At 35.7% G+C, this 12,124-nt stretch overlaps 1 protein-coding gene across 1 annotated transcript in view; it reads left to right on the top strand.

Annotated features, from left to right (window-relative positions):
- The window catches only part of Cntnap2 (contactin associated protein 2), a 1,965,545-nt gene that overhangs the window by 891,170 nt on the left and 1,062,251 nt on the right, over window positions 1-12,124 (top strand). The gene's annotated exons all lie outside the window — the stretch shown is intronic.

Raw genomic sequence — 12,124 nt, 5'->3', positions numbered from 1 at the left:
GGTGCTTCCCTGTTTTCTTTTCTACTCAAAGCCCTCCAGCCCATGGGACACTCCTGTCTGGAATTACAGCTGGTCCTTCTAACCTTAGTTATGCCTCTCTAGAAAAGCCTGGAAAGTCCATAAGTTTGCTTCCTATATGTGATTCTAAATCCCAATCAAGTTAACCATCCAAATAAGTTTCTAGTGTCTTTTTTTCAAGTATTTTTTAAAATGTTGAGGTAGATGAATTGTAGGTTACAAATTTCAACATTGAATTTTGTCATTGTCATTGCTGTTATTGAGTAACTTTAGGTTTTTATTCCTGGAACTAACTAGGGCATCATGTAATCCTATGCACTTAGTGTATTGAGGGTCATTTAATTTATTATGTGAATATTGAGTATAAAACCCATAATGATCCTTGTTCATTAGAGAAAGACCTTTAAAATTCATCTCAGTAGTGCATTATAAAGAGGAAGCATTGTAACATAATTTCAAATTGTTTAAATGAGGAAATAAATAGGTGATTCTGGCCCTCCAGAACCCAGGCAAGATTTAACCAGAGAGATCTATTGCTCTCAAATGGATTAATCTGTGTGTTTTTCAACACTGTTCCATAAGATAAAGGCAAATACAGATTTTCCTCATAGTGCATGGGCTGCTAATCTCTGTAATTAAGCATATTAAGATTTCACAGCAAGAAGTCCCATGAAAATAAATTCAAGTTGAGAATGGATATTTAGAAATTCAAAGCTTTAATTTTCAGGTAATACACTATGAAAGTTAATAGTATCCTCTATTTCAAACTCATTTAGTAGTTATTCAAACACATAACAATCTCCTGCTGGTTTTTAAATGGTTTTGGTTTTTTTCACATTGTATGCTTTTTCATCGATGAGGGTCTTTTCTAAATTTTTATTTAATCAACTTTTTTTCCAAGATTATGGGGATATGTGTTTCTTTGTCTCTCTGTTTTTGTCTCTGTCTCTTTGTTTGTCTCTCTCTCTCTGTTTGTATGTGTGTGCCCATGTATTTATGTATATCTATGCGTGTGTGTTTGTCTCCAGGTGTCTCTCTCTCATGTCACCTTGTATGTGTGTCTTTCAGTGTATATGTCTCCATATGTATGTCTTTCTCTCCCTCTGTGTGTGTGTGTGTGTGTGTGTGTGTGTGTATCTGTGTGTCCTGTGTGTGTGTGTGTGTGTGTGTATGTCTGTCACTACTAGCCACATTTTCTCTCTGAATTTGTACATTCAGTCTGCTGTTACCACCCTGGCATGAAGGATGCAGAAGGTAAATACCAACATGTAGAAAGGCCTGGACACTTAGGAAAAGATAGAAAACAACTTCTAAATTTCACTCTACCCTTTCCTTTTCATAACTCCTCTGTCATCAGCTTGGAAATACGGGGCTATTTAAACAGCAGTCTCATATTTACTTAGAAGTAAAAGATCAATGTGAGGATTAGTAAAAAAGAAATAAAACAGGCCTTGTTTACACTGATGAGGACTCAGTCATATCAGGCATACATAGGGGAGGCCCCTCTGGCAGGATGGAAGAAAACCAGCAGGAAGGCTCCAGGCACCATGGGGAAGTAGATCCCTTGGTTGTCTTAGCTACCTACCAATCTCCCTCACTCTGGCTCTTATTCTCTCCCACTTGTTCTCTGTCTCTCTGTCTCTATCCAGGCTCACCCATGGCTGTGCCCTTTTTCTTCAAGACTAGCTGGCACAGAAATCTTGTATTCTTTTCTGATTTGTCTATCTTCTGTTTTTCTTGTGGTAATCAGCTAGGAGTATCTAAGGGGGAAGGAGTACAGAGAGGAAGAGATGGAGTAAGGAGAGGAGAAGATGAAGGAGAGATAACCAAGGTGATGAGAGAGAGAAAGAGAAAGAAAGAGAGGGGGCATGGAGGCAGATGTCCACGTGTCTCCACCAGTCAAAGACAGTTTATATATCTAGGTTGGGTATTGGGTTACACTTCTGATTGAGCATTACCAAACGTATGAAGCCTTTAACTGACACTTAAAAACTGTATAAAAGCAAAAAGGAAAAGGGGGCATGGGATAGGGGTTTTCTAGGGAGGGGAAATGGGGAAAGGGGATGGCATCTGAAATGTAAATAAAATAAAATAAAATTAAAAAAAAAACGAGCACAGACAAGAGCCAAACAGGGGGGATACAATTCAGTAGAGAAGTCCCACATTTAGGGAACCACAATATTCTACAAAGAACTGTCCAATGCTTGCCTTATCATCTCTGAAACAGTGAACAGAAAACATATCCCTGCCTTATGTTGTATGCTGCAGCTTTTGCTTTTCAAGGCTGTGTACTGAATTAGAATCCTGTAAAACAAAACCCAGCACCAATAATGCTCTCTGCCTACATATGCATACACAGGGGTGCAGCTGACTCACTTGACAATGCTTTCCTGGCGAGAATACAGGTCCATGTACGGGATTAAAGCAACCATTCTGTAAAATAATATTTTTTAAAATAATGTGATTTTTGCAATTGTATGCAGAATGAAAAATTCTTATGTTATCACTCTGTAATTGATATATACATATACAGATACAATGCACAATCATACAAGGATATATATATATGTATATATATATATACATATATATATTTGATGTATATATTCTCAAATTGAGGCCATGTAACTGTTCATGTATTTCCATACTTTAGGAAAGTGAAGCTGGATTTAGGAGAAATAAAAAGACTGGAATACTGGATCACATATACATCTCTAAAATATTGAACTCCAAAGCCTGAGGCTAACATGACTTTAATCATTAGTAGCTCTAGTGGTTGCACCAGTCTGCCCTTAGAACCTATGGGAAGTGGAGGCCTCCCCTACTCCTGCAGTTTTCCCTAAACCATGATGGTTTGCTTTCTTTCCACTTAAGAAGTGGGGGATCATTTCTTCAAATTCTTCAGGGAAGTTTAATCTGTATCAAATGCATTCTTTAGAATAGATCAGAATAAAAAAGTACTTTATGACATATGATTTCTTGTATTCAGATGCATAAAAGTCTTTCTACTGAAGACAGTTTGACAATATGAAAAACTATTTTTTTTACTTAGAAAATTTTTGTGCCCAGTTTGTTTTTATCCTTATACTCAGTTATCATCTTCCAAAAATTATTTTCTCTGGCTCCTGCTGTCAGCTGACTTTAAGGATGTTGATAACACCCCCTCTCCCCCACATAGGTCATTGTTGAGGAAATTTGGCCAGTACACAGAAATAGGTGAAGGGGGGGCTTCCACTGAAGCACCTGCTGACACTCCCAGAGCACTTTCTCTAAAATATAATTAGAAGGTTTACTTCTTGTTTGGGTCAAGAACTCTTCCATTGCATAGTACTAGAGAACTTCTAACAGTCTAATTCAGACAGAACTGAGGGGGAGAGAAGGTTATACAAAACAAAATTTACCTTCTCTTTTACCTTAGTGGTTCAGCATGACAGAAATACAATGTCACTTATGTTAAGTCCTATGTAACAATATTTAGAAAAAGATAGTACAGTGCAAACTGCAGTGGACCTCAAAGCACTATGCTGAAAATAAAAAAGCCTAATAACAAATATTTGTTGTGGCAAAACCCAGGAAATATCGTATAAGAAAGCAAGCAAGACTCAGCAAGCACTCACACAATAAAGCAAATGGACATTGAATAAAGCAAATGAATATTGAATGCTACTTTCCCACCATTGGGGATGTAATTTAGAACTATAAATATTGGCATTAAAAATGTGTTAGATAAGAAAATATCTGAGTAGATAGTTTTCAGCTGACATTCATTCTAAAGCCAAAAAGCCAGGATCAAAAGTAAGTGTTTTAGTTAGAAGAGATGACAGAGGTTCTGGTTAGTCAACAGAATGATGGACTGGGTATTAGGACTATCTTGTACCTCACTGGTACAATTAGGAATAAGTATTCTCTAATTGTATTTTGAGAGAAAAGTTCTACTTTAACAGGAAGAGTGATATGTAGGAGGAGCTAAGTGGAAAGGAGTACTGAGAGGAAGAGATGGAACAAGGAGAGAAGATGAAGAAGAGGAGAAGCTAGGTGATGAGAGAGAGAAAGAGAGAGGGGGCATGGAGGTAGATGTTCAAATGTCTCCACCAGTCAAAAAGTTTTTATATCTAGGTTGCGTATTAGGTTACGCTTCTGATTGAGCATTACCAAACTTATAAATCCTTTGATTAACATTTTTAAAAAATCGTATAAAAGCAAAAAGGAAAGGGGGGCCATGGGACAGGGGTGTTCTAGGGAGGGGAAATGTGGAAAGGGGATGGCATCTTAAATGTAAATAAAATATAAAAAAAATATCCTCATAGAAGCAGGAGGAAAAGGGATGGGATAGGGGGTTCCTGGGTTGGGGGCAGGGAAGGGGATTAAATCTGAAATGTAAATAAAATATCCAATAAAAAAAAGAAAAAAATGTGTTAGATACATATTTTGTTAACTAGAATTATGTAATACTTATTATAGAGAAGCAGTAATGATAAAGAAAGAAATTAACGGGTTATGATAAAGATTATTAAAGATTTTATATATATATAATCTCAAAATAGTCTGTTACGTGGCTAGTTTCATTTAAGTTAAATAGTTAATAACTATAATCTAAGATAAATAACTATAATCTAAGATAGAGTAAAATGAGAAGAAATTTAAGGCAGAAAAACAGAAATACATGATGTTCATCATCCACAAAGGAAATAATGTAGAAATACTGAAACAAAGTCTCTAGAATAGACAGGAGTTACCAAAGGCAATTAAACTGTGATCAAGGTGAGAGGAGTGGTAGCTTGGGAGCCATCTAAGTCAAAGGATGAATGCAAAGGAGAGAGTCATGAGCAATGTAAAACACTAAAAAGAACATTTTCAACACTAAAAAGAAAGGTTGTAGCTTAGAAATGCATAAAATACATAGCTCAGAACTCTCAACTTTCCACAAAAATTATGACAAGAATTCAAAAAAAGAAAATTTATAAAATAGCTCAACCCAAAGTATATTAAAATCTAACATAAAACAACTAAACAAAAAGTGACTGAAACAAAAAGACAAAATTGCCTATGTAATAGAGTACATACATATTTAATTGTAAATGTTGCATTTAAATGAGAGTGAAAACAATTATTCTGTATACCTGAAAACTGTTTTATTATGAATAAATGTAAAGTTTGAATTTCTCCTTCAACTTTCCAAAACTATTTAACAAATAGATCAAAGCCACATTCATAAAAGCATTTGAGTCATAGGTATTTATGCTATGTCTTCTCCACATGAAGCCACCAAAGGACTATATAAATACTAAATAGATTTTAAAAAGATTTTCAAAAGAACCTGTAAGTACTTTAAATCAACGTTTCTCTGTTTGGGTGTGTGAACATTGGCACACTGTGGTGATTCTGGTAAACATTTTTTTCAGTGTTTGAACAAGTATCTGCAAAAGAAATAGTTTAAAGAAGGCAAGATTGATTTGGTGCCAGAGATAAAGAGTTTTCAGTTGACAGAAGTCTGATTTTCTCTGCAGTCCTGTGCTGGGACAGAGGTATTGAGTCAACTAGAACATGTGACATAGGCAGCTCATCTAATGACTGCCAGGAAGCAGAGAAATAGAAAATGCCGGTGTACTAATTAATGGCTGCCTCCTGGTTGCCCCATTCTTCCTGCTTGGCCTCTAGTCTATGAGATGATGCTGCCAATCCAGGGTGATCTTCATCCTTATTACTCTGTCCTGCTAATACCCTCACAGACACACCTAGAAGCATGCTTTACTAAAATCCTAGGTGTTTCTCAATGCAATCCATTTGACAAAAAAGATTAAACAACACAAATACTTATATTCATAATCTTACACCTAAAGTCATATGTTAGTATTGCTTTTTTTTTTTTAAAGCACAGTGTATCATGATAATTTAAGATGTTAACAGTAGAGGAATCAGGACACAATGTGTAAGTCAAGAGGCCATCAGATCCCCTGGAACAGGAAATACAGGTGATTGCTATCCACCATGAAGATGCTGAGAATCGAACTTGTATTTTCGGGAAATGAAGCTAGTGCTTTTGACTACTCTGCCATCTCACTGACCCTGATTCTATACATATTGTAATAAAACTGATTCTATACATGGTGCATTTCATAGTTAAAACTATAAAAAAAGTATTTTGTTTTGTCTATAGTATAAAATTAAATATTGTAGACATAATTCTAAAATTCCCTCTTAACAATGAAATTAGGAAAAATGAAGCTGTTTTAAGGCAAAATACAGTAAACAAGGGCTCTGTATCCTTTTTAACTTAATGTACTATGAAGAATCAATACTCTAGTGTACTGTTCAATAATATCTTTTATTCAAAGTATAGTTCTTTTTTAAAATATATGTTCTAGTTTGGGGGAAAGCGGGGTTTTATGACTAGGTTTTTCAATGACAGCAAATCAAAAGTGTTTGCTCAATTATTATGATAATGGAGGAGCAGCATTGCTTTGTACTAAGCCCGGTATTTTAATCAGTCCTTCAAGAACTACCATCCATTAGGTCTTTGAGAAGCTTTGAAGATAATAGCCATTAAGTATTTTAGCATAATATTCCTCTTTGCAGAGTGAGCATACCATGACTTTATTTATTCTCTGAGAAACTGTTTAGTTGGAGTGTAATCATTTTCATAAGGTCTTACCCTGAAATGATGGGATAGGTTAATTGTCTTCAGGGGATCTCATCTCTCCATTCTTGATGAACTCCTTCAGTTTTTCTGTCTTCTGTCCCTTTTACTTTATTGTAATTAAAAGGAACCATATTGTCCTTCAGGTTCATAACTGCTGTATTCCATACAGTTTTTATAGAGTTTATGAGTTTCCATTTTTATAGATCTTTTGTTCAAAATTTATTTATTATTCATGTTTTCAGTCGTTCCTACATCACTTCCCTAATAGCTACTTTATATTGCTGAAGACTTTCTATCCCATGAATTTTCTTTAGAATTTTTTCTCTGATCTTTTAACACTCTTCCTGAAGTTAAAGTCAGAAAAAAATAGAAGAATTCTAGAAAGTACAGATTGATGAAGATTGTATGAAATCATTAACAATAAACTATCACAGTCCTAATATCCACCCCCCCCCAATCCACAGTTTAATCCCCAATGCTGGTGTTGAGATATTGGGGCCATAGAATAAATTATGCCCTGAAGAGTCTCTTTTCCCATGAACAGACTGATGTTACCGAGGAAGAGTTGATGCCCAACCCACACATGGACATCCCCCTTCTGTCTCCTGTCATGAGGTCCTCACCAGATGCAGCATCTTGACTTTGGACTTCTTATCATCTACAGCTGTGAAAGACACATGTCTGCATTTTGTAAATCATCCAATCTCAAAGATTCTGTTATGAAAAAAAGACAGATTAAGAGGCCATATATATTCCATATTGGAATTTGAAATTACATATTTGGCCATTTTTTAGTGGCTACTGTAAAGATAGACATGCATATGTACACATATTCTGAGAATGTGCAATTAATGTGTGGGGAAAATGAGGGCATAATGAATGTAATCTACATAATAATAAATGTATCATCATTAAAATATATTATGAGGGCTTGAAAAATAATGATCATATTCCTACTAATGAATGCTTCAAATTAGTTGCATTAGGGAAAATAATCAACTGTTTAACCTATAAATTCTATTATTAAAAAAAAAACTCCTTCCTTTGATGGCTTAATTTTATACCAAGCTATATAATACCATTTAAAGAAAGGTGGTTTAATTACTGAATAATTTCCTCCTATGTTGGATGCAAAATTAGTTGAGAGATATGATTAATTCTTCTAACAACAGAATTGAAATGAACCCTGGAGTTACTTGTTTTTACTTATGTTTAAAGTTCTCATGTTGTAGTAAAAGGTATAATAAACTAAAACAAATTATGCATACATTAACAGTTCTTAAGTGTATAATGGAATGTCAGTATTACAAGATAACATATGCTAAAATGAATGGTCAGGTTCCAGATGTATTTTCAGATGAAGTTTTTCTAACATTAGGATTTTAAAGGAATAAACTCTCTAAAGTACCTAGAATTTTAGGAAACAAAATATTTACTTTTGCTCTTTTTTTCTCAGAGAAACACAATAAAAAGAAGTATCTATATAGAGATTTGGATGGTGGTAGAGAAATATATGGGATATCTAGATTTATAGACAGATGATAGAACTATACACATACACAAACACAAAAACCAAACGCAAGCACACATACATACATACATACATACACGCGCGCGCACACACAGAGAGAGAGAGAGAGAGAGAAAGAGAGAGAGAGAGAGAGAGAGAGAGAGAGAGAATATAGGAATTGTTCCACATGACTCTGAAGACTGAGAATTCCTACACTTGTCTATCAAGGAGATGAATTGGAGAACCAGGACAGTCTCTGGTGGTACTTTTAGTGTAAGTAGAAAGACTTGTGAATAACAGAGCTGATCTTCACACTGGGATGTTGGAAGTGGATGTCCCATCTCAAGAGGCAGATGATTGACCCTTTTTATTCTCTTCTAGTGCTCAGCTGGCTGGACAGTGCTGTCCACATCATTGATGCACCTTTTTACTCATCTAACCAGCTTGAATGTTTATCTCCTCCAAGAATACCTTTAGAGGAAGTTCCAGAAATATCTGCCGTCTGTGCATCTCTTAGTGTTCTTTTATCTGTCTGTCTTTCTGTCTGTCTAATCTCTCCTGCTTCTTTTCTTCAGCATCCATCTATCTTTCCATCTCCCTCTCTTTTCCTCCCTTATAATTCTCTCACTCCCTTACTCCCACATTTTCACAGCAGCCAATTATTCTCTCTATAATTATGTATATTACCTATTCTAATTTTCTATATTCACCAAAGTTTCAGGGTACCAATATTTTGATATATGTAGTTTTATTTTCTCAATCCTCTTACTCGGGTCTCTAATACTTTTCTCTTAAGTTACTGAGCCAGAATCACCTTCGTTCCACACAATTTTTAATCTTCCATCATTGCCCAGTTATAGCAAGCAAAGAGCAGACCATTTACTAAAGATTTATTGTCTCAAACTAAATTACTTCAAGTTAAGTAAAACATTTTAAACATTAAACCCTCAATACTCTTGGCTATGTTTGCCATATCCTAAGGCCTTTAAACAGAAGCCAAGATTTAAGATGTTTGAAATAATTGCAGAAGTAACTGTGGAGCCCCATTGCTCTCCATAATATACAACTGTCAATTACAAATTAAATTAACAGTGGCCATGTTCAGATCTACAGAACTTCACAGATGAATCTTATTATGACTGAATTGGAAACTAACATTTCCTGGGTTGTCTTTACTTTATACTTCTATACATTTTAACATAGTTACTTGGTTTTGAAAAAAAATATTTTCTATGAGCTCAAAAATGAAGAGGCAATAATGATACTGAGCTAATGCATGTGGAACAAATAAATAATACCTGGTGAATATAACTTTTGACCCAGAAAACCATATTATGTCAGGCCAACAGTTAAATATACGTGCACATACCCAAAACACACATGTGTGCACAAATAGACAGAACATAAAATAAAATATATATTTAAAATTACCAGTAGAGAAAACAGTTTCATCTATGACCACATTAAATTTAGAATACCCAGCTGGCAGTATTTAGGTCAAGGGGAATTTCAAAGAGTCATATTCTCTTAGCACTGTCTTCCCTGCTCAACCAAATCCTACCGTACAGCTTTAGCAATTGCTTCCTGTAGAGATTACCCGTGATTATCCTCTTACCCATCACACACCAATATCCATTTTAACCTTTTTACTATCTCATATCATTCCACCTTTGCTGTGCTAGTACATCATTATCTCACAAGCTATTCATACCTAGCCAGAAATTTAAGTAGATACTATTTTATGCTTACCACTGTAATAGTAATTGAATATGCAAACAAAATCCACAAAATAGTGACCACTGCAATGTGTTTTAATTGGAGAACATGGACAACTAACTAAATACTAGGTATTTTTATTTTATTTATTTATTTATTTATTTATTTATTTATTGGTTTTTCGAGACAGGGTTTCTCTGTATAGCCTTGGCTGTCCTGGAACTCACTCTGTAGACCAGGCTGGCCTCGAACTCAGAAATCCACCTGCCTCTGTCTCCCAAGTGCTGGGATTAAAGGCATGTGCCACCACTACCCGGCTTATTTTTTATTTTTAATTTGAGATTATAAAATAATTATACCCCATTCTATTTTCTCCAGAGAAGATTAAATTCTGTAAAAAGAAATGATACAAGTCAGTGGACAAATCCACTAGACTTTGAGAACTATAACTTCAAATCGTGATAAGGCACAGCTTAACCCAGAAGATGATAGTTGAATGGGATCAGCAAGGATACAATTCAGGTGGACATAAAAAGAAAATGCTCTCCAGGCAGAAGAAACTGAAGATGCAAAGGCCCAGAAACAGAAACAGTTTCTGCATCGTCTGAGAAGACTGAGGAAGGCAGTATTTAGAGATTAGAGCACATGAAATCAGATGATCAGAAATGCAGTAGAGGGACATGAAGACGGTCTACATTCTTCTAAACTACTAAAACACAAAGTCAGCTTTTACTGCGAATGGTATGGAAACATTTGTGGGGTTTCAATAGAGAATAAACATGACCCAAATTATGATTTTTAAAATGCAGTTTCAACCTTTCACATTAGAAACAGACTGTAAACAAGGAACAGGGAAGGGCAGGAATTCCTAATTGGGAACTTTTAAACTCTTCTGGTGATGGCATCAGTGGGAAGTGTAAGTTATGAATGTAACATGGAATACACGGGGCGGGGGGAGAAGGGAGCTCAAAAGTACATAAAGGGACTTGGCTAAAGTGGCTGAATAGATAGATCAGTGGATAGATGATTGATCGATAAAAAAGAAAGGAAAGAAAGAAAGAAAGAAAGAAAGAAAGGAAGGAAGGAAGGAAGGAAGGAAGGAAGAAAATGATAGATTATCAATGATAGATGATAGATAGATAGATAGATAGATAGATAGATAGATAGATAGATAAGCAGGCAGACGGGCATACAGATGATAGACACATACATGTATACAGCCATACATAGTACCCTAAGATTCAGAGATATATATGTGGCTGACCTCTGAAATTCTGAAATGGAGGGAATTCCCAACATGATATACTTGATGCTGTGATACTACAATAGTTAAGGCCTTGCATGCTGAAAGAACAAGAGATGGCTTCACACTAATATTTACTTGCACTCTAATGTTAAACAGCTAATGAGATGAGGAAGAAGTAGAACAGCAGATGGACAGGGGAAGGGCCAAGCTCTGATGCTCTGGGTGCGAAGCATGAAGTCAGCTCATGAGACATTAGAGAAGAAAGTAGGTCATAGATTGCTGAAGTGCCAGCCAAGTGAGAACACCAACCACCTCCTTCACAAAGGGGCTGCCTGTGGAACATGATCAGACTACTTAGATGTGCCTGTTTCGGGTAATTTCAAGAAAGGATAAAAGCATATACTATAGGCCTTTATCTTTGCAAAGAACTTAGCTACAAAGTGGAGCAGAACAATGGACAGAGTAGAGTCAGGTGTTTCAGGTTTTATTTCATAGGAGAAATATTTTTATTGTAGTGAAAATGAATCATAAGAAAAGAAAAATCAATGAACAGTGCAGCAGAGAAATGGCTGAGAAAGTTCCCTGAGTAGGTGAGGTTTGGTGGACAACAGCAACTGTTAATCCTTTGATGAAAAGGTCAGGCACTTGTGGATGGACAGTGGCATAAGCCTCATTAGCTCTCTTTAAACTTGGGCATAAGCTGCTGTTGAGCTAAGCCAGCTTCCAGTCTTACTGTATAAATAACCTTGATAAAGAATTTTTCATGAGTATCTAGAAGTCTGTTGTTTTTCTGAGATTAGTAATAGAGCTTTGGGCTCTCTTAAATACTATATAATGGATCAAGCCCTGCAAAAGCATCTCTCTAGCCCTATTAGAAAGTCAGTCTTGGACTAGAAAAATGGCTCAGTTGGTAAAGTAAACTTTACTTTAGTGCACAGTGGGAAAATGTAGAACCTGAGTGTAGATACCCGGAATCCACATGGGAAAATTGGAT

Source organism: Arvicanthis niloticus, chromosome 15, assembly GCF_011762505.2.
Source record: "Arvicanthis niloticus isolate mArvNil1 chromosome 15, mArvNil1.pat.X, whole genome shotgun sequence".
NCBI classification, from domain to species: domain Eukaryota; kingdom Metazoa; phylum Chordata; class Mammalia; order Rodentia; family Muridae; genus Arvicanthis; species Arvicanthis niloticus.
Note: the sequence above shows the minus strand (reverse complement) of the source record. Positions and strands in the feature narration are given on the sequence as shown.